This window comes from Medicago sativa, chromosome 6 (genome assembly GCF_051527215.1).
Source record: "Medicago sativa cultivar Bolivia chromosome 6, Bolivia_mono, whole genome shotgun sequence".
Lineage (NCBI taxonomy): Eukaryota > Viridiplantae > Streptophyta > Magnoliopsida > Fabales > Fabaceae > Medicago > Medicago sativa.
Window position 1 is genome coordinate 11,914,843 of NC_140754.1, and position 18,928 is coordinate 11,933,770.

At 37.9% G+C, this 18,928-nt stretch overlaps 1 pseudogene across 1 annotated transcript; it reads right to left on the minus strand.

The window, feature by feature from the left end:
• Positions 1-2,682: 2,682 nt before the first annotated feature.
• Positions 2,683-3,801, minus strand: LOC146912847 (small ribosomal subunit protein eS28z/eS28y pseudogene; annotated as a pseudogene). Its single transcript, XR_015014797.1, has 2 exons — positions 3,706-3,801; positions 2,683-3,046 (listed from the first exon to the last, which is right to left on the minus strand). The product of XR_015014797.1 is annotated as a small ribosomal subunit protein eS28z/eS28y pseudogene (transcript).
• Positions 3,802-18,928: the final 15,127 nt, after the last annotated feature.

The window sequence follows — 18,928 nt, forward strand, 5'->3', positions numbered from 1 at the left end:
TACCTGGAGCGAAGCAAAGGAGAAAGCTGTCAAGAAACATGCTATTAGCGTTATATACGCTATTAGCGTAAATACTCCAGAGAGCTATGCCATTAGCGTGGTTTGGGCGAAGCAAGGCAAATTGTACCAACGTGGCACACTCCTATTGGCCATATTATAGGCTGACTTACCACGCTACTAGCGTGAATTGCGCTATTAGCGCAGGTACAAAAACACAGGCCCTTTAAATAGCATTTTTACCTCTCTTTTAGGTCATTCACTATTCCATTGATATTTTCATACATTCTAAGAGAGAGGTCAGAGCTATTTCCAAAAGAGAAACACAAAGCAAGTGGTTTAGGAGTAGATTTGACTCAATATCACTTTGGACACGAAGGATCTTGACATAGAATCTTCATCTTTCCTTCATCCTTTGCATAGTATACATGTCTATGTGTAGATATCATCTTCTTTGTAGTATTGAGGTAACAAACAAGCTATTATGTAATCTTTTGATCTTTTGATATATAAGGTTCTAGCTTAATGATTCAATATTGTTGTTATTCTTATGTTTAATGCTTTCAATGAGATTCAAGATGATTTGGACACGAACTCTTGAATCTAGAACTAGAATAACAATCTATCTTATGTTATATCACTCTTGACAAGTTTGTAAACCTTTGATAATTACTTTTAATCAAGAACTTAATGCTTTCGGATAATTAATCAGGCTGGACACGGTCGATTAAGTTATCCGATCGACTTTGTTATCGTTTAAGGGATTTGGACACGAATGTTTAAATGCTAACTTAGAAATAACGATGTCGCTTTGGACACGAAGGATGTTGTAGAAATGATTGTGATAATTTTGGTTATAAAGCTAGAGTCTGTTAATCGATTAAGAGATTGCTGCTGTTATGCTTGCTCGTTATCTTATACCGCAAGCGAAATAGTTCGATCTCCTCTCGTTTTTACTTTTATGTCATCTTTGGATATAGTGTTACAAACAAACATTTTATAAAGGATACCTTAATGTGAAAGATTGTGAAAACGCTTATGATTTAACGCAACTCCCTACAGAAAACGATCCTATATATACTCACGTGTGCATAGTTATATGACATGTAGAAATAAAATACATCATTGGTCTATGTTTTAATAACATTCTTGTTATCTGAAAAAATATGCGACAAAGTTTATAGTTATGCTTGTCCGTTCACATCTTCTATACTATTATAATCATCATTGGTATTATTTTGACTTGTGCTAATTAATTCTATGTAAAATTCACCTAAAAAAGAGTTATGATGAGAAGGAGAAGTTTTTTTTTTTTTTTTTTGAGGAAGAGAAGGAGAAGTTTTAAAACTTGAAAAAATCAAACTTGAATTAGTTTATGTTAGGTATACAAGGCATGGTACGGGTGGCCTCTGACTCCCCCACCCCGCCTCTAACTCCGTCCAAAAACCTGCACTCATTCTCTATCAAGGTTAAAATTTGAGTCCACATCCCTGCCCTCAAAAGGGATCTAATTTTACTGCCCTTTCCCTAGTACTCGACACACACACACACATACTTATAATTTTATTAATGAGTCAAGTTTGTGGGCGGGTGCAGGGCGAATATCAACACCCTCACGCCCACCTCCAACTTTGAATGTTGGGGATAAACCACACCTTAACCCGGACAAAGCGAGGATCCCCTGTCAAAGTTGTGTTAGATTAAAGCGGTTGCAGGTTATAATGCCATGCCTATAGCGAGGAAGGAATAGGTGTTGGGTAAGTTTATAGGTTTTAAAGTTGGGAGTTTTTGTTGTCTTCCTAAATCAGTATAATTCTACATTTTCAAATAAAAATGTAGTTCATAATATTCTTCTGAAATTTAGCTTCTTGAAAAGCAAAAAAAAATCTTCTGAAATACAAACAATAAAAAGAGTCCTAAAAAAATAAGAGTCACAAACGAGTCTACCATCTACCTCATTTTTCTCTATACAAACATAAAATTAGAAATGGATGATTTTTGTCGCGACATTTAGCGTTATTCTTAGCCGAAACTTTCTCCCGTTGTTGTTATACATCTTCAAATTCTTTAATATTTTCTCTATATATCCCTAAAGATACAAATTATCCATTTTATGATATGAGCATTCAGTTTTTAGTTTTTTCTACACCTCTAAATTTATTCACAATTGACTGGGTTATTATGAACTGTTTGAAATCAAGGTCGTAAAACCAATATGCTGGATTTCACACTACTTAAGGGAGACTCCATCGAATCACAACCAACTGAAGAAAGACGATAAAATACTTTAGCCATTCCACACACACGCATGGATAGAGTTGGTGTTATAACTTTTTGTCTAAGAATTGAGCCAACATGTTTCATGTCAGTTACTCATATTTGGAGTTCTCCATTTACAGTGACATCTTCATTCTTTCTTAATGTTTCAAAATAGCGTTAAAGTCACCAAACCCCATAAATGTTGATAAGATTGAATTCTTGAGGTTAACCAAATTAAAAAAAAAAAAAACTCTTATCTATTATTAGGTGAATGCTTAAAAAAATGTATCGTGCGTCTTTCTTGTTGATGTTTGAATTGAATGACAGACATATCACTATTCAAATCATAAGCATTTACACAATTATATAAAGTAACCAAGAACTATTTTTGAATGCAGTCAATCAAGCATCAAAAACATATTATAAAGTCAAAACAAAATCATTACTCAATGACCAAATAAAAGGTCTAGTAATAATAGGTCATAGATGCAAAATGTAAGTCAACACAGAAACATTTTTCATAAGCTAACTACCACAAAACCAGGATTGCTTCATTGTATCTTGCACCAAACCATTGAGAAAGCTACTCTTCTATCGGAGTCTTCTTGCTTCTCTCTCCGACTCAAGTAGGGTGAGGACATCTCCTTCTCTAACGGGCCCTTTCACATTCCTCATGATGTAGCGATTCTGATCTTCCACAATCTTCACTCTAACCTGAGTGACCTGTCCTCTCGATCCAGTACGACCTATAACTTTCTCAACATATGCGTACTTAATTTGTGAATCCATCCTACTCAAACACAAACACATTCGCAATTGTTAAGAGAATAAGCAAAGAAGCATAGCATATAATCATAAACAAATCTAAAATCATAGCATTTGACACTCATGGTTGAGTGAGAATTAAATCAATACTAACCAAACTAAACTGCTATCATAGATGTAATTGAGGCTTTAAGAGATAAACAAATGGACTCATTTAAACCCTATTTAGATAAATTTATTAGCATAGTATGAGCACTTGTTAACGTAAGCATTTATATGATAAGTGTTCATGTATAAGTTATTTTATAACAAAAGATAAAATAAAGTCAAACTATTTTCATACTAAGTAAACAAACATGTGATTTTCAATTTCATAAACAAACATGCAAATCACACAACAACATCCAATTGAAACAAACAATGGTGAAGTGTTTTTTCTCAAAACGTTTTAACCACGAAAATTGTTTTTTGTGCAATTGGGTAGAAAAGCACTATTCGAGATATCAAAAATTTCTAATTATAATGCTTTGAAACATAAACAATGAAACATCAAACATAAACAGTATTCATATTTCATCAAACTTACAAAAACACAGCAAGAACAAACATGAAAGACATCAAAATGAAGAGAATAATTAGATACACCAATAATTAATTGAAAGAAGAAGAAACAGAGAAACGAACTTGGATGTTGGTGAAGGGAGCGAAGAACCCTAATATTTTGCAGCTGCTCTTACAATTGTCAAAAACCCTTCTCCCTTGTTCATTGGTTTGTGTTCTGGTATTTATATTATTGAAAGAAAAAAACGAAAAGTACTAGTTACACCCCTCATCTTACTAGTTACACCCTTTCACCCAATTTAATTATCAAAATGACTAAAGTACACTGATAACAAAACGAGATACACCAGATAGAAAATGGTACTGTTTGTTGTGTTTGGATACATAGACAAGGTATACTTAAATACATGTAATGATATGAAATCACTATCCTAAAATCATGCTAATTGTAATTACAGTAATTGCTAGTAATGCAGAATAATATACAATAAATGTATTGACCATATCATAGAAATAAAGTCATGATCCTTAATAATGAATTGTGGGATTCTGACTTTCTCTAACTCCCCTCCTCAAACTGGTGGTGACACAATCACTCCAAGTTTGTCTCTTAACATGTTGAGTCTTGTGTGAGTAAGAGGTTTGGTCAAGCAATCTGCAATCTGGTCAGCAGTAGGAACGTAAGCCACAGTGACTTCATTTTGTAGGACTTGATCACGTATGTAGTGGACATCTATCTCAATGTGTTTGGAACGAGCGTGCATAACTGGATTAGATGCAAGTGACTTAGCACTTAAGTTGTCACACCATAGGATTGGTTTTCTGAGCATTGGAAACTTTAGTTCTGCTAGTAGTGATCTAACCCATGCTACTTCAGCTGCAAGATCAGCTAAGGCCCTGTATTCTGATTCCGTGCTCGACCGTGACACTACTTTTTGCTTTCTTGAGGACCAAGAAATCAGTGTTTCTCCAAGAAATACACATTGTCCTGCCATGGATTTTCTATCATCAGTACTAGTGGCCCAATCTGCATCAGAAAACCCTATTATATCAAGATCATTAGAAGGTTTTATGTGCAAACATAAATCTATCGTGCCTTGGAGATATCTCAATATTCTTTTTATCCCTTGCCAATGATCCATGGTAGGTGAACTCATGTACTGACTGAGTTTGTTGACAGCAAAAGCAATGTCTGGTCTTGTGTTGGTCAGATATTGCAGTGCACCTATTGCTTGTCTGTACAAAGTAGGATTAGACATTGGTTCCCCCTCAACAGTGAATTGTCTACCGGCTACCATTGGTGTAGGACAAGCTGTTGCTTTCTCCATGTTGAACTTCCTGAGCATATCCCTTATGTACTCTGTCTGCTTTAGATACATTCCACTACCATTTCTGTGAACCTCAACACCCAGAAAGTAGTGTATATGTCCAAGATCTTTTAAAGAGAAGGCCACATTAAGTTGATTTATAAATGTATCTAAGAACTTGTTGTTGCTACCTGTTACTATTATGTCATCAACATAAATAAGGAGAAATGTGATATGATTTGTACCTCTAAGAGTAAAAAGGGACGAGTCACTTTTAGTGTTTTGAAATCCCCATTTCAGCAAAGTGTTTCTCAGGCTGTCAAACCATGCTCTTGGTGCCTGCTTTAGACCATAGATGGCTTTGGACAATTTGCATATGTGATTAGGTTTGGTTGAGTCTATGTATCCCTCAGGTTGATACATAAACACGGTTTCCTTGAGACTTCCATTTAAGAATGCATTATTTATGTCCAATTGTTATACCCTAATTTTGGACCTAAAAATACTAATTCAATTCTCCTTTTTTTTTGTATTTCAAGTCATTTGATATATCTCTGATCAATTACATCTTTCTTTGCATTTTATTTCAATGTTATTTGCAAAATCCACATAAAAGGGCATTTTAGTCATTTCCTATGTTAAATTTTCTTTCAGTCTTTTAAAATTGTTTGAGTCCTTTCAAATAGTTTGAATAAGTCTTCATTTCAATTCTATGTCAAAATCCATTTTAAAAAAAAATTTGCATTTGAAGTCATTATGAGTCAGTTTTGCCCCTAGGGGCATTTTAGTCTTTTCAAGTGTCAAAACTTTGTTCAAATCTTAAAAATTGTCTCTGAGTCTTTTAATTTGCTTGTATAAGCTCTTGCTTTAATTCCCTGTTAAAAATCCATTTTAAAATTTGCATCTGAGTCATTTTTAGTCGTTTTAGCCCCAGGGGCATTTTGGTCATTTCACACGAAATTTCGGCAGAGAGAGGTTACTTTAAAGTACCTCATTTAAGCCATTGGTTCGTTTTAGTCCGTTTTGTCATTTTTAATCGTTTCGCTCTACGTTTATTTCAAATTACATTTTTTAAATTCAATTTTATTAATTTTTGCATTTTAGTCCTTTTGTGTCATTTTTTATTTTTCATTTTGGTCCTTATCTTTTATTATTTTACAGTTTAGTCCTTTTGATCCAAGTCATTAGTCCAGTCCACATGTCAATTTTTCATTTGTCCAGTTAATTACAGTCCAGTGCCACGTGTCACTATCACACAGGTCCACAGGTCCAAGTGTCAGCTATAAAGGGGCATAATCATCACAGACCCAGACATTCGGTTACACACCACCACAAACACACTTCAGTTTCTCTCACTTCACCAAAACAGATCAAAAGCCAAAAAAATGAAGAACACGATGAACAACTTCATCCACTTCAAACCCTAACCACTTTTCCAGAATCACAATACACACAAATCCTCTCAAATTCATGCCAATTTTCATCAATTCGGTCACAAACAAACAGAATTCAGCAAGTATTTCATCAAATCAGTCCCAATTCAACAAATTTTGAAGGTTCTCAGTGACTCTTTCCAAGAATCATCATCATCGAACCTTTCTCTCGCAATTCGAGCACGAATGCGATCACGAGAGAGAGATTGAGGAAGAGAAGAAGAGGATCGAAGAAACCAGCACGAAATCACATCAAAATCTGAAACCCTAGGGTTTCAAATCAAGAACCGAAGCATCAACGTAAAGGCACAAGGAGAAGGAAGAGAAGCAGATCAAGCATCAAGAGATTCACAGAAATCAAAAGAAGAAGAACCTCCGAAGAGTTCGTCCTCCCTCTCATTCAGGTACCAAATCTTTCTTCCTGTCCTTTCTTCGCTTTTTCCTCGCAAATCGAAGTAACTTGTTTCATACACATGCTCGTAGTCGCAAATCAACGTAGATAGGGGCGTTGTAAGTTTTTTTTCCTTCTTCAAAACATCGTTTAAAAAGAGTTAAAAACAAACAAGAACATCAACGCCGTGAATAGTTTTTCTCCGATCTACGTTGATTCGTGAGTCCTTTTGAGAAACTAGCCTCAGGATCGAATAGAGGAGAGAAAGAGCTTTAGAAACATGTGATTAGGTCGTGGATCTAGGTGGTTTGAGGCTCCGACGCGGCGGCGCCACCGCCGGCCACCGCGTCGGAGAAATGAAGAAGATGACCGGTGTTAGGTCGGAAAAGAGAGAGTTTGCAGACTCTCTCTCTCTAAGAACATTGTAGAGAGAGAAGTGGTTAAGGTTTGTGTGGTGTTTCCCTTTGTTTAAGCTTATATACCAGCGTGTTAATCACACGCGCGCGCATGCACCCTCATAGTGTGTTCCCCTGTGTTCTGAGTCGTTGGATCCAGGGTTTTTCCTCCCTGGATCAATCCAACGCTCCAGGACCTTCCCTGTGATCCAAGATCCAGATGTGTATGGGCTTGGGCCTGCTTGCTGCACTGGTTTTCGTTTTTTACCTGTTTCTTGCTATTTTGAACCTTACTCTTGATAATTGCACCTCTGATGAACTTGAATTTTTAAAAAAAAAGGTTCCATTAAAATTCATAGAGTTTTTCTTGATGGTTTTGTGATGTTTTTTTGATAGTTTTATACTGGAAAATTGATAGGGAATATTGATGCTACTTCTTGTTTCATTTCTTGAATTTCATGTTAAAAATTGGTAAAAATTGGCTTAATTTTGTTTCTAATTTTTAATTTACACTTGTGATTCATAATATGTGATTTTGTGAGGAATTTACCACAGCTTGAATGTGTTTTTCTGGTCATGTGCATATATTGTTTACTTGCTTGCTTTGCAAGCAATGTTGGTAAATAAATAGTGTAAATAGGTCTAAATTCACATTAAAATGCAAGGCTTGCTATGACTCTTAGATTCTCATTTGTAAACCTGGATTTCATGTCTTGAAAATATGTTGAACCATGAGAATTATAAGTCATAATTAAGCCTTGCCTTGGTGAGGAATTTTAGGTCTATTTTACATTAATCTTGCTTGTTTTATATCCATCTTTTTTTCCTTTTGGTTATGATAGCTTTACTTACCTATATCTCCATTCTCTATGTCTTATATTACTAACATCTTCCTCTATTGTATTTCATACATCATGAGCATTTCATCTCCCATCTCACATCTTCATCCTTTTATTTTTCTACACTTTAAAGTTCATGCAAAAATTAGAATGTAAAGACTTAGGAGTTTTTGTAATATTTTACTTTCATGCGATTTAAAATTCTTGCAAGACCATAGAATGTATCTAGGCCAATGATGTAAAGGACAATGGACTCTAATAATGTACACCGACACAAGCACCGACACATGCACACACATCACTTTAGGTATATGGCTAGAATATGCATGTTTAGATGTATGTTTAGGATTGTATGTTTAGATGAATGTTTAGGATTTACACTTAGAAAAATCAATTTTCCAAAAAAATATGAACAATTTCACTCAAATGTTTTTCTTAATAAACCTTGGGATCAAAATCCCATTGAATTTTCCTTTTCTTTTTCTTAAACAAAAATCTTAAAGAATTTCAATCATACTTAGACCTTTTTGCAATTGACTAATTCCACCTCACTCTTTTCATAATCTCATGCCTTGAGGCCTCTCTCTCACTCATTCTTCAAAATCCCATTTTCAAACTTAAAATCAACCAACAAAAACAAAAACATTTTCTGGAAGAGAACTACGGCGGATTTGATCCCTTAAACGGGTACGTAGGCAAGGAACAAAATTCCTTCAATTCAAATAAAATAAAAATTCAAACACATTCTTCTCCCTCCAATTCTTCACTTAGAAACTCTTAGGCTTAATATCACTTTTCAAAATAGCATTTAAAAATAAAGCGCGCGCGTAGAAGTTAAAGACGGTTCCTATAGGATACTATAGTCGTTATGGGTGCCTAACACCTTCCCGTAGCGAAAACAACTCCCGGACCTCGATTCTCAAGGGTTTTGCTTACTTTTTCCCTTCCCAAGAAAAAATGAGATATCACCGGTTAGAAAGGTTCAAATGTAATCAATGTTTGACACCCGAAAAACCAAGATAAAACAGCTGGCGACTTCACTGGGGAGATTCGAGAGTTACGCCTAGTCTTTATTTCCACGCTTGCGCCTTGTTTTTACTTGTTTCTTTTACTTGCTTTCCTATGTGAATAAATGATTAATTTATTGCAAACGTGTGGGGTGAGAATATCAAAAGTCCTGCACCCGGGCTGAGTGAACTTAGGATTTAGGAGGGATATAATCGACAATTCAATTCGGGGGTTGCCTCGTGTTTTGGATTATGCGATCAATCCCACATAGCTGAGGCATTTTAGGGGTGATGTTGTCGACGCGTGTTGTCGCGTTTAGGCACTTTACTTCTAATTGTTCTATGACGCTATGAACCGTAGATAACCAAACCCATCCATGGCCATTTTCTAGGATGTAGTGCGGAGGCTAAACCGAGTGTTGTCTCGAGTTTTAGTCGTCACGCGATACTACACTCAAGTTAGACCTTCTTACGGATAATCATGGAGCGAGTGTTGTCTCGTGACACCATGATATACGTCGGAGAGGTTGCAACTTGGGAACCTTTTTAGAACCCGGTTACTATTTCCTAAAGCCTTAGTTTCACCGGACACCGCGTCCACGCATGACTCCTCGACTTTGAATTTCAACCCACCATGTTTTCTCCGAACTTGAACACAATCATGCATTCATGCATACATGCATACATGCATAAACTTTTTTCCATGCATTTATCGGAGGACTTAGACAAGTCATCTTTTGAACATCACGGATGTGAACACCAAGTGATACCATCTCAACTAAACTTCTAGTTTTGCTCAAGATCTTCAAATAAAACCGTGTTTCTCCGTGATGTTCACGACCACTTTGACAAGTCTTCTGACAAAAAAGAGTCTTTTTGCATTTGCATATCATGCACCATATGCATCATTCATCGGTCACAAATGGCTTCCCGTGCTCATTGTCTCCTGGTTCTTCTGCCGCAGTCTGAAAAGTGGCTCGTGCTCGCAAGATTCACCAACCAGATAGAGTTCAGCAGACAAGATGGTACAAGAGAAGAAACATGGCTAACCTTGAGGAAGAGAATGCCAGCCCCTCGGGCCAGCCCATTGAAGATTCTAATCTGGACGAGATTTTGAGGCTTATTAAAAAGAGCGATTATAAGATTGTAGACCAGCTGCTGCAAACTCCGCCAAAGATATCCATCTTATCTCTGCTCTTGAGTTCAGAAGCTCACAGGAAAGTGTTGATGAAAGTACTGGAACAAGCATATGTTGATCATGAAGTCTCTGTGGATCAGTTCGATGGAATAGTGGGTAACATTACTGCTTGCAATAACTTGGGGTTTGGTGATGATGAGTTCCCCGAAGCAGGAAAACACCACAACTTGGCTTTGCATATCTCAGTACACTGCAAGTCTGACATGATATCCAATGTGCTGGTGGACACTGGATCATCCTTGAATGTAATGCCTGAGTATACGCTGAGACAGTTGAGTCATCATGGAATTTCTCTGAGGGGAAGCAGCTATTTGGTTAAAGCTTTCGACGGATCTCGTAAAGATGTTCTTGGGGAAGTAGATCTACCGATTACCATTGGTCCTGAGACATTTCAGATTACTTTCCAGGTCATGGACATCAATGCCTCTTACAGTTGTCTCCTCGGAAGACCGTGGATTCACGACGCTGGAGCAGTAACTTCTACTCTGCACCAAAAGCTCAAGTTTGTGAGGAATGGTAAGATTGTCACTGTACATGGTGAAGAAGCATATCTGGTTAGCCAAGTGTCATATTTCTCTTGTGTTGAAGCAGGGTCCGCTGAAGGGACGTCATTTCAAGGCTTGACTGTTGAAGGCGCGGAGCCTCGAAGAACTGGTACTGCTATGGCCTCATTGAAAGACGCCCAGAAGGCTGTTCAAGAAGGGCAAGCTGCTGGCTGGGGCAAAGTGATTCAGATCTTGGAAAACAAGCGCAAAGAGGGCCTTGGATTCTCCCCAACCTCTGGCGTTTCAACAGGAACTTTCTACAGTGCTGGGTTTATCAATGCTATTACTGAAGATGCTGCTGAAAGTAGTTATGTGCCTACATTTGTTATACCAGGAGGCACCGTGAGAAATTGGGAGGCCATTGATGTTCCTTTAGTCATGCATGCTTCCATGTAATGTGTCTTGTTGCTCATGTTTTCTTTGTTTTCAAAATAACAATCCTTTCGCTCTGCCCAAGGCGAAAGTGATATCGTTGTAAGGGCATGTTTGTTTCAGCATTGCCGTTATCAATAAAAAGTTGTCGTCTTTCTCACGACTCTTTGTTTTTATACTTTTTAATGCCTTTTTCTTGGAAATAATGGTAATGCCAGAAAAAAACCAAAACATCTGTATTTTCTTATTAATTTCAAAAATCTGCATGAAAAACTTTTTCTAAAAATCATCCCAATCATATTATGCAGATTGAACCATAATAAACCCGTTGAACACAGTGACCCTATGGTTCCTCCAAATTTTGAATTCCCTGTATATGAAGCTGAAGATGAGGAAGATAATGAAGAGATACCGTATGAGATCACTCGACTGCTTGAGCAAGAAAGAAGAGCCATTCAGCCTCACCAGGAAGAGATTGAGCTCATCAACCTGGGTACTGAAGAGAACAAGCGAGAGATCAAGATCGGTGCTGCACTTGAGCCAGAAGTGAAAAGGAAGATTATTCAGCTTCTCCATGATTATCCAGATGTCTTTGCATGGTCCTATGAAGATATGCCGGGTCTAGATCCCAAGATTGTGGAACATCGGATACCGACAAGACCTGAATGTCCTCCTGTCAAACAGAAATTGAGAAGGTCTCGTCCAGACATGGCTCTTAAGATCAAGGCTGAAGTACAAAAGCAAATTGATGCGGGTTTCCTCATGACAGCTGAATATCCTGAATGGATTGCCAACATTGTACCAGTACCAAAGAAAGATGGGAAAGTTCGAATGTGTGTTGATTACAGAGATCTGAATAAAGCCAGTCCGAAAGATAACTTCCCATTACCTCATATTGATGTGCTTGTTGACAGTACTGCCCAATCCAAAGTGTTCTCCTTCATGGATGGTTTCTCTGGCTATAACCAGATACGGATGTCACCTGAAGATAGAGAAATGACGTCCTTCAATACCCCGTGGGGAACGTTCTGTTATAAAGTGATGCCGTTTGGTTTGATAAATGCTGGTGCTACCTATCAAAGGGGTATGACCACTCTGTTTCATGATATGATTCACAAAGAGATTGAAGTATATGTTGATGACATGATTGTGAAGTCAAGTGATGAAGAGCAGCATGTGGTGTATTTGAAAAAGATGTTTGAAAGATTGAGAAAATACAAGCTGCGATTGAATCCTAACAAGTGCACATTTGGTGTAAGATCTGGAAAGTTGCTAGGCTTCATTGTCAGTCAAAGAGGCATCGAAGTTGATCCTGACAAAGTCCGAGCCATCATAGAAATGCCGGCCCCTCAAACTGAAAAGCAAGTCAGAGGTTTCCTCGGACGTCTGAATTATATTTCAAGATTCATATCTCACATGACTACTACTTGTGGACCAATTTTCAAATTGCTCAGAAAGAATCAGCCTGCTGTGTGGAATGATGAATGCCAGGAAGCTTTTGATAGCATTAAAGAATACCTGTTGGAACCACCTATCCTTATCCCGCCGGTGGAAGGAAGGCCTTTGATTATGTATCTGTCAGTGTTGTATGATTCTGTGGGCTGTGTCCTCGGTCAACAAGACGAGACTGGTAAGAAAGAGCATGCCATCTACTATCTGAGCAAGAAGTTCACCGACTGTGAGACTCAGTATACAATGCTTGAAAAGACATGTTGTGCTTTAGCTTGGGCTGCCAAACGCCTGCGTCATTATATGGTGAATCATACAACTTGGTTGATAACCCGAATGGATCCAATCAAGTACATCTTTGAGAAGCCTGCTGTTACTGGAAGGATTGCACGTTGGCAAATGTTGTTGTCTGAATATGATATATTGTACAAAGCTCAGAAAGCAATCAAAGGAAGTATCCTTGCTGAGCATCTTGCTTGTCAACCTCTTGATGATTACCAGCCGATTAAGTTTGATTTCCCTGATGAAGAGATTATGTATCTGAAAGCAAAAGACTGTGAAGAACCACTGATCAATGAGGGGCCAGACCCCAATAGCAAATGGGGATTGGTGTTTGATGGTGCTGTCAATGCTTATGGTAAAGGAATTGGGGCCATCATTGTAACTCCACAGGGGCACCACATTCCTTTCACTGCGCGAATAACTTTTGAATGCACAAACAACATAGCTGAATATGAAGCATGCATCTTGGGCATTGAAGAAGCCCTTGATCTGAGAATTAAGCACCTTGACATCTAAGGAGATTCTGCACTTGTTATTAATCAGATAAAGGGTGAATGGGAGACTCATCATGAGAAGCTGATCCCATACCGTGACTATGCAAGACGTCTGTTGACATACTTTACCAAGGTTGAGCTGCACCACATCCCTCGGGATGAAAATCAGATGGCTGATGCTCTTGCTACTTTGTCTTCTATGTTTCGTGTAAATCACTGGAATGATGTGCCCGTAATCAAAGTACAGCGTCTTGATAGACCTACTCACGTGTTTACTATTGAAAATATGCCAGATCAAGCTGACAGAGATGTGAATGATAAAAATCCTTGGTATTACAACATCAAACAATTCTTGCAGAATCGTGAATATCCACCCGGTGCTTCCAACAGGGATAAAAAGACTTTGAGACGATGGGCTAGTAAATTCCTTCTGGACGGAGAAATCCTATACAAGAGGAACTATGACATGGTCTTATTGAGATGTGTTGATAAATAAGAAGCTGAGAAGTTGATGCATGATGTACATGATGGTACTTTTGGGACCCATGCTTCGGGTCATACTATGTCAAGGAAACTGTTAAGAGCCGGCTATTACTGGATAACCATGGAGCGTGACTGCCACAAACATGCCAAGAGATGCCACAAATGTCAAATTTATGCTGACAAGATTCATGTGCCTCCACATGCCCTCAATGTGATCTCTTCCCCATGGCCTTTCTCTATGTGGGGCATTGACATGATCGGAAGAATTGAACCAAAGGCTTCCAACGGACATCGTTTCATTCTAGTGGCAATTGACTATTTCACCAAGTGGGTTGAAGCTGCTTCCTATGCAAATGTGACCAAGCAAGTGGTTGTCAAGTTTATCAAGAATCATCACTGACAATGGTTCCAATCTGAACAATAGCATGATGCAAGCTTTATGTGAAGAATTCAAGATTGAACATCACAACTCTTCTCCTTATAGACCTCAGATGAATGGTGGAGTTGAGGCCGCTAACAAGAACATCAAGAAGATTGTTCAGAAGATGGTCACTACTTACAAAGACTGGCATGAAATGCTACCTTTTGCCTTGCATGGTTACCGTACTACAGTGCGCAGTTCAACCGGGGCAACCCCTTTCTCTTTGGTATATGGCATGGAGGCAGTCCTCCCTCTGGAAGTAGAGATTCCATCTCTTCGGGTGATCATGGAAGCAAAATTAACTGAGGCTGAATGGTGTCAAAGTCGGTACGATCAATTGAATCTGATTGAAGAGAAACGTATGGACGCTATGACTCATGGACAGTTGTATCAAGTGCGAATGAAGAATGCTTTTGACAAGAAAGTCCGACCTCGAGAATTCAAGGAAGGCGAACTTGTATTGAAAAGAAGAATAAGTCAGCAACCCGACCCAAGGGGCAAGTGGACACCTAACTATGAAGGCCCTTATGTTGTCAAGAAGGCTTTCTCTGGTGGTGCTTTGATTCTTACACACATGGATGGCGTCGAACTCCCAAATCCTGTTAATGCCGATATAGTCAAGAAATACTTTGTCTAAAAAAGAAAAGAACAGTGTGGTAGGTCGAAAACCCGAAAGGGCGGCCTAGGCAAAAATGCGCTTCCCGGTGGATCGAAAACCCGAAAGGGCGGTCCAGGCAAAAGTTAGGGACAAAAAAAAACGAATATGAAGAAGCTCGCTGAGATTGTACGCAACTCAGGCAAAAATGAGCGCCTCGATGAGCCGAAAACCCGAAAGGGCGGTTCATGCAAAAATGAGGTTGACAATAAAAGACAAGTAACTATATCTGGCAAATCACCATCACCCCTTTGGGGCATCTGCAACTGTCAATGATCATCTTCATCAGAAACTTCTGTACTTGTGAATTCAAAATTTCTATGAAATGTAGCGGTCATCGTGTTCAATGTATCACCAACCAATAAAATTACCATTTTCCAAGCTTTGTAAATCCGTGAAGTCATGCCTTTGGCTGACCCTCACTCTTCTACATCAATTTGAGCCTGTGCTATTGTTTGAAACTCTATTTTTCTTTCTACTTTCAATACTATATACAAAATATTTTCTTTCCATTTTGATAATGTCAATATCTGAAACAAACATTTTTGAAAATTGAAAATCTTTTCCTGTCTATTTTGAAAGCAAACCTGAGCAATAAGGTACATTTCAATGACACATGCATGAATAAATGAATGTCAATGTCTATTTCAATACTTGTTACAAGCAGGTTACTCCCCAGGATGATCTGTGGTCAATGGCAAGAATGAAAAAACAGAATGAAAATGAAAAAATTGAAAAAATGAAAATGAAAAGCTCGCTAAGTTGAAAACCCGAAAGGGCGGCTTAGGCAAAAATGAGCACCCCGCTGATTGACAACCTATGAAGGCAATTCAGGCAAAAATGGGGCAATGAAAAGAATTTTATTCCCCGGTGAATCGAAAACCCGAAAGGGCGGTTCAGGCAAAAATGGGGTTGAAAATGAAAGAATGAAAGAATGAAAATGATATGAAAAGCATTGACCACAGGTGCGAACATCCAATGTTTACCCAGCACTGACACGCCTCGCAACGACGACCTGTATCCAAGAATCTTCCAAGGATCCTTTCTTTACAGTTTATATTGCCCTCAGCCATGGTTTCGATACGTCTCTCAACGACGGTCTCTCCAAAGAGGTTTTTCCCCTGTGAATATGTTGCAGCACGAGCCACTACGTGCCCAATCTTCCAATGTTTTGTCTTCCTTTGTGAAACTTCTCTGTCAAGTTACAAACCAATCATGCATTCCAAGCATTCATACGTGCATAACCATGCATTTTATGTGCTCATACATTCAATAATCTTGTTATACCATACATACATGCTGCATTTCCAATTTCAACTTTCAATCCAACTCAGTTCCCAATTTCAACTCAATCCAAATTGCAACTATCAAACTCAATTTCAATCTCAATTTCAATTCCAACTGTCAATTTCAAATCATTTCAACTGTCAAATTCGATGCAATCTCAACTCTCAAATTCCAATTTCAATTCAATTCAATCTCAATTCGAAGCAATCTCAATTTCAATTTCAACTTGATCTCCAATTTCAATCCAATCTCAATGTCAATGTCAATTTCAATTTTCAATTCAATTCCAATCTCAATGTCAATTTCAACTCTCCAATCCAATGTCTATGTCTATGTCTCTGCTCAATCTCAATTCTTAATCTCTCTTTCAATCTTAAACTTTCAATTCAATTCAAATCAATGTCAATTCACTCTCAATTTGCTCTTGGGCCAACAAAAATGGTCATGTCTATCTTCAAATCAAGTCAATGACAATTTACCCTCAATAGGTATCTTGTCAAATCAGACTCCCAACATGTCTTGTTATCGGTCAAGTGACTAGTTCGATCCAAAGAACAACTTGTACCCACTTATATACCTATACTTCCGGACAAACGACAAGTTCGATCCGAAGAACAGTTTGTACCCAGCTTATGCTCTGTTATCAGTCAAACGACAAGTTCGACCCAAAGAACAGTTTGCACCTACCTACATGATGTGGTAATCCAACGGCGAGTTCGATCCAAAGAACAGTCTATATCTACCCTTTTGTCTATATCTCCAGCCAAACAGCCAGTTCGATCCAAAGAACAGTTCATGCCAACCTATCTGTTCGTATTTTCAATCAAGTGTCAAGTTCGATCCAAAGAACAGCTTGTATCTGCCTATATGTCTATGTTTCCGGTCAAGTGTCAAGTCCGATCCCAAGAACAACTTGCACCTATCTTTTGTTTTATATTTCTTGGTCAAGTGGCTAGTTCGATCCAAAGAACAACTTGTACCCTATTTTCTATCCCCTGGTTTGTCTACCCTGTCAATGTCCACCTGGATCCCCAGTGACATGGCATGCTCCATAGACCCCAGTCGTTTGTCTCGCATTCATAATCAAAGTATTGCATGGCATTCATGTTTTGAAAATCTGAAAACGTATTTTTATGTCCAAAAACAGTGCAAATGTCAAATATTTAAGTATCTCCGTCCTGTCAACTCAAAGACTTCGTCTCTTGAATCTCCGGACAAAGAAACTTAAATAGGGGCAGCTGTTATACCCTAATTTTGGACCTAAAAATACTAACTCAATTCTCCTTTTTTTGTATTTCAAGTCATTTGATATATCTCTGATCAATTACATCTTTCTTTGCATTTTATTTCAATGTTATTTGCAAAATCCACATAAAAGGGCATTTTAGTCATTTCCTATGTTAAATTTTCTTTCAGTCTTTTAAAATTTTTTGAGTCCTTTCAAATAGTTTGAATAAGTCTTCATTTCAATTCTATGTCAAAATCCATTTTATAAAAAAAATTTGCATTTGAAGTCATTATGAGTCAGTTTTGCCCCTAGGGGCATTTTAGTCTTTTCAAGTGTCAAAACTTTGTTCAAATCTTAAAAATTGTCTCTGAGTCTTTTAATTTGCTTGTATAAGCTCTTGCTTTAATTCCCTGTTAAAAATCCATTTTAAAATTTGCATCTGAGTCATTTTTAGTCGTTTTAGCCCCAGGGGCATTTTGGTCATTTCACACGAAATTTCGGCAGAGAGAGGTTACTTTAAAGTACCTCATTTAAGCCATTGGTTCGTTTTAGTCCGTTTTGTCATTTTTAATCGTTTCGCTCTACGTTTATTTCAAATTACATTTTTTAAATTCAATTTTATTAATTTTTGCATTTTAGTCCTTTTGTGTCATTTTTTATTTTTCATTTTGGTCCTTATCTTTTATTATTTTGCAGTTTAGTCCTTTTGGTCCAAGTCATTAGTCCAGTCCACGTGTCAATTTTTCATTTGTCCAGTTAGTTACAGTCCAGTGCCACGTGTCACTATCACACAGGTCCACAGGTCCAAGTGTCAGCTATAAAGGGGCCTAATCATCACAGACCCAGACATTCGGTTACACATCACCACAAACACACTTCAGTTTCTCTCACTTCACCAAAACAGATCAAAAGCCAAAAAAATGAAGAACACAATGAACAACTTCATCATCTTCAAACCCTAACCACTTTTCCAGAATCACAATACACACAAATCCTCTCAAATTCATGCCAATTTTCATCAATTCGGTCACAAACAAACAGAATTCAGCAAGTATTTCATCAAATCAGTCCCAATTCAACAAATTTTGAAGGTTCTCAGTGACTCTTTCCAAGAATCATCATCATCGAACCTTTCTCTCGCAATTCGAGCACGAATGCGATCACGAGAGAGAGATTGAGGAAGAGAAGAAGAGGATCGAAGAAACCAGCACGAAATCACATCAAAATCTGAAACCCTAGGGTTTCAAATCAAGAACCGAAGCATCAACGTAAAGGCACAAGGAGAAGGAAGAGAAGCAGATCAAGCATCAAGAGATTCACAGAAATCAAAAGAAGAAGAACCTCCGAAGAGTTCGTCCTCCCTCTCATTCAAGTACCAAATCTTTCTTCCTGTCCTTTCTTCACTTTTTCCTCGCAAATCGAAGTAACTTGTTTCATACACATGCTCGTAGTCGCAAATCAACGTAGATAGGGGCGTTGTAAGTTTTTTTCCTTCTTCAAAACATCGTTTAAAAAGAGTTAAAAACAAACAAGAACATCAACGCCGTGAATAGTTTTTCT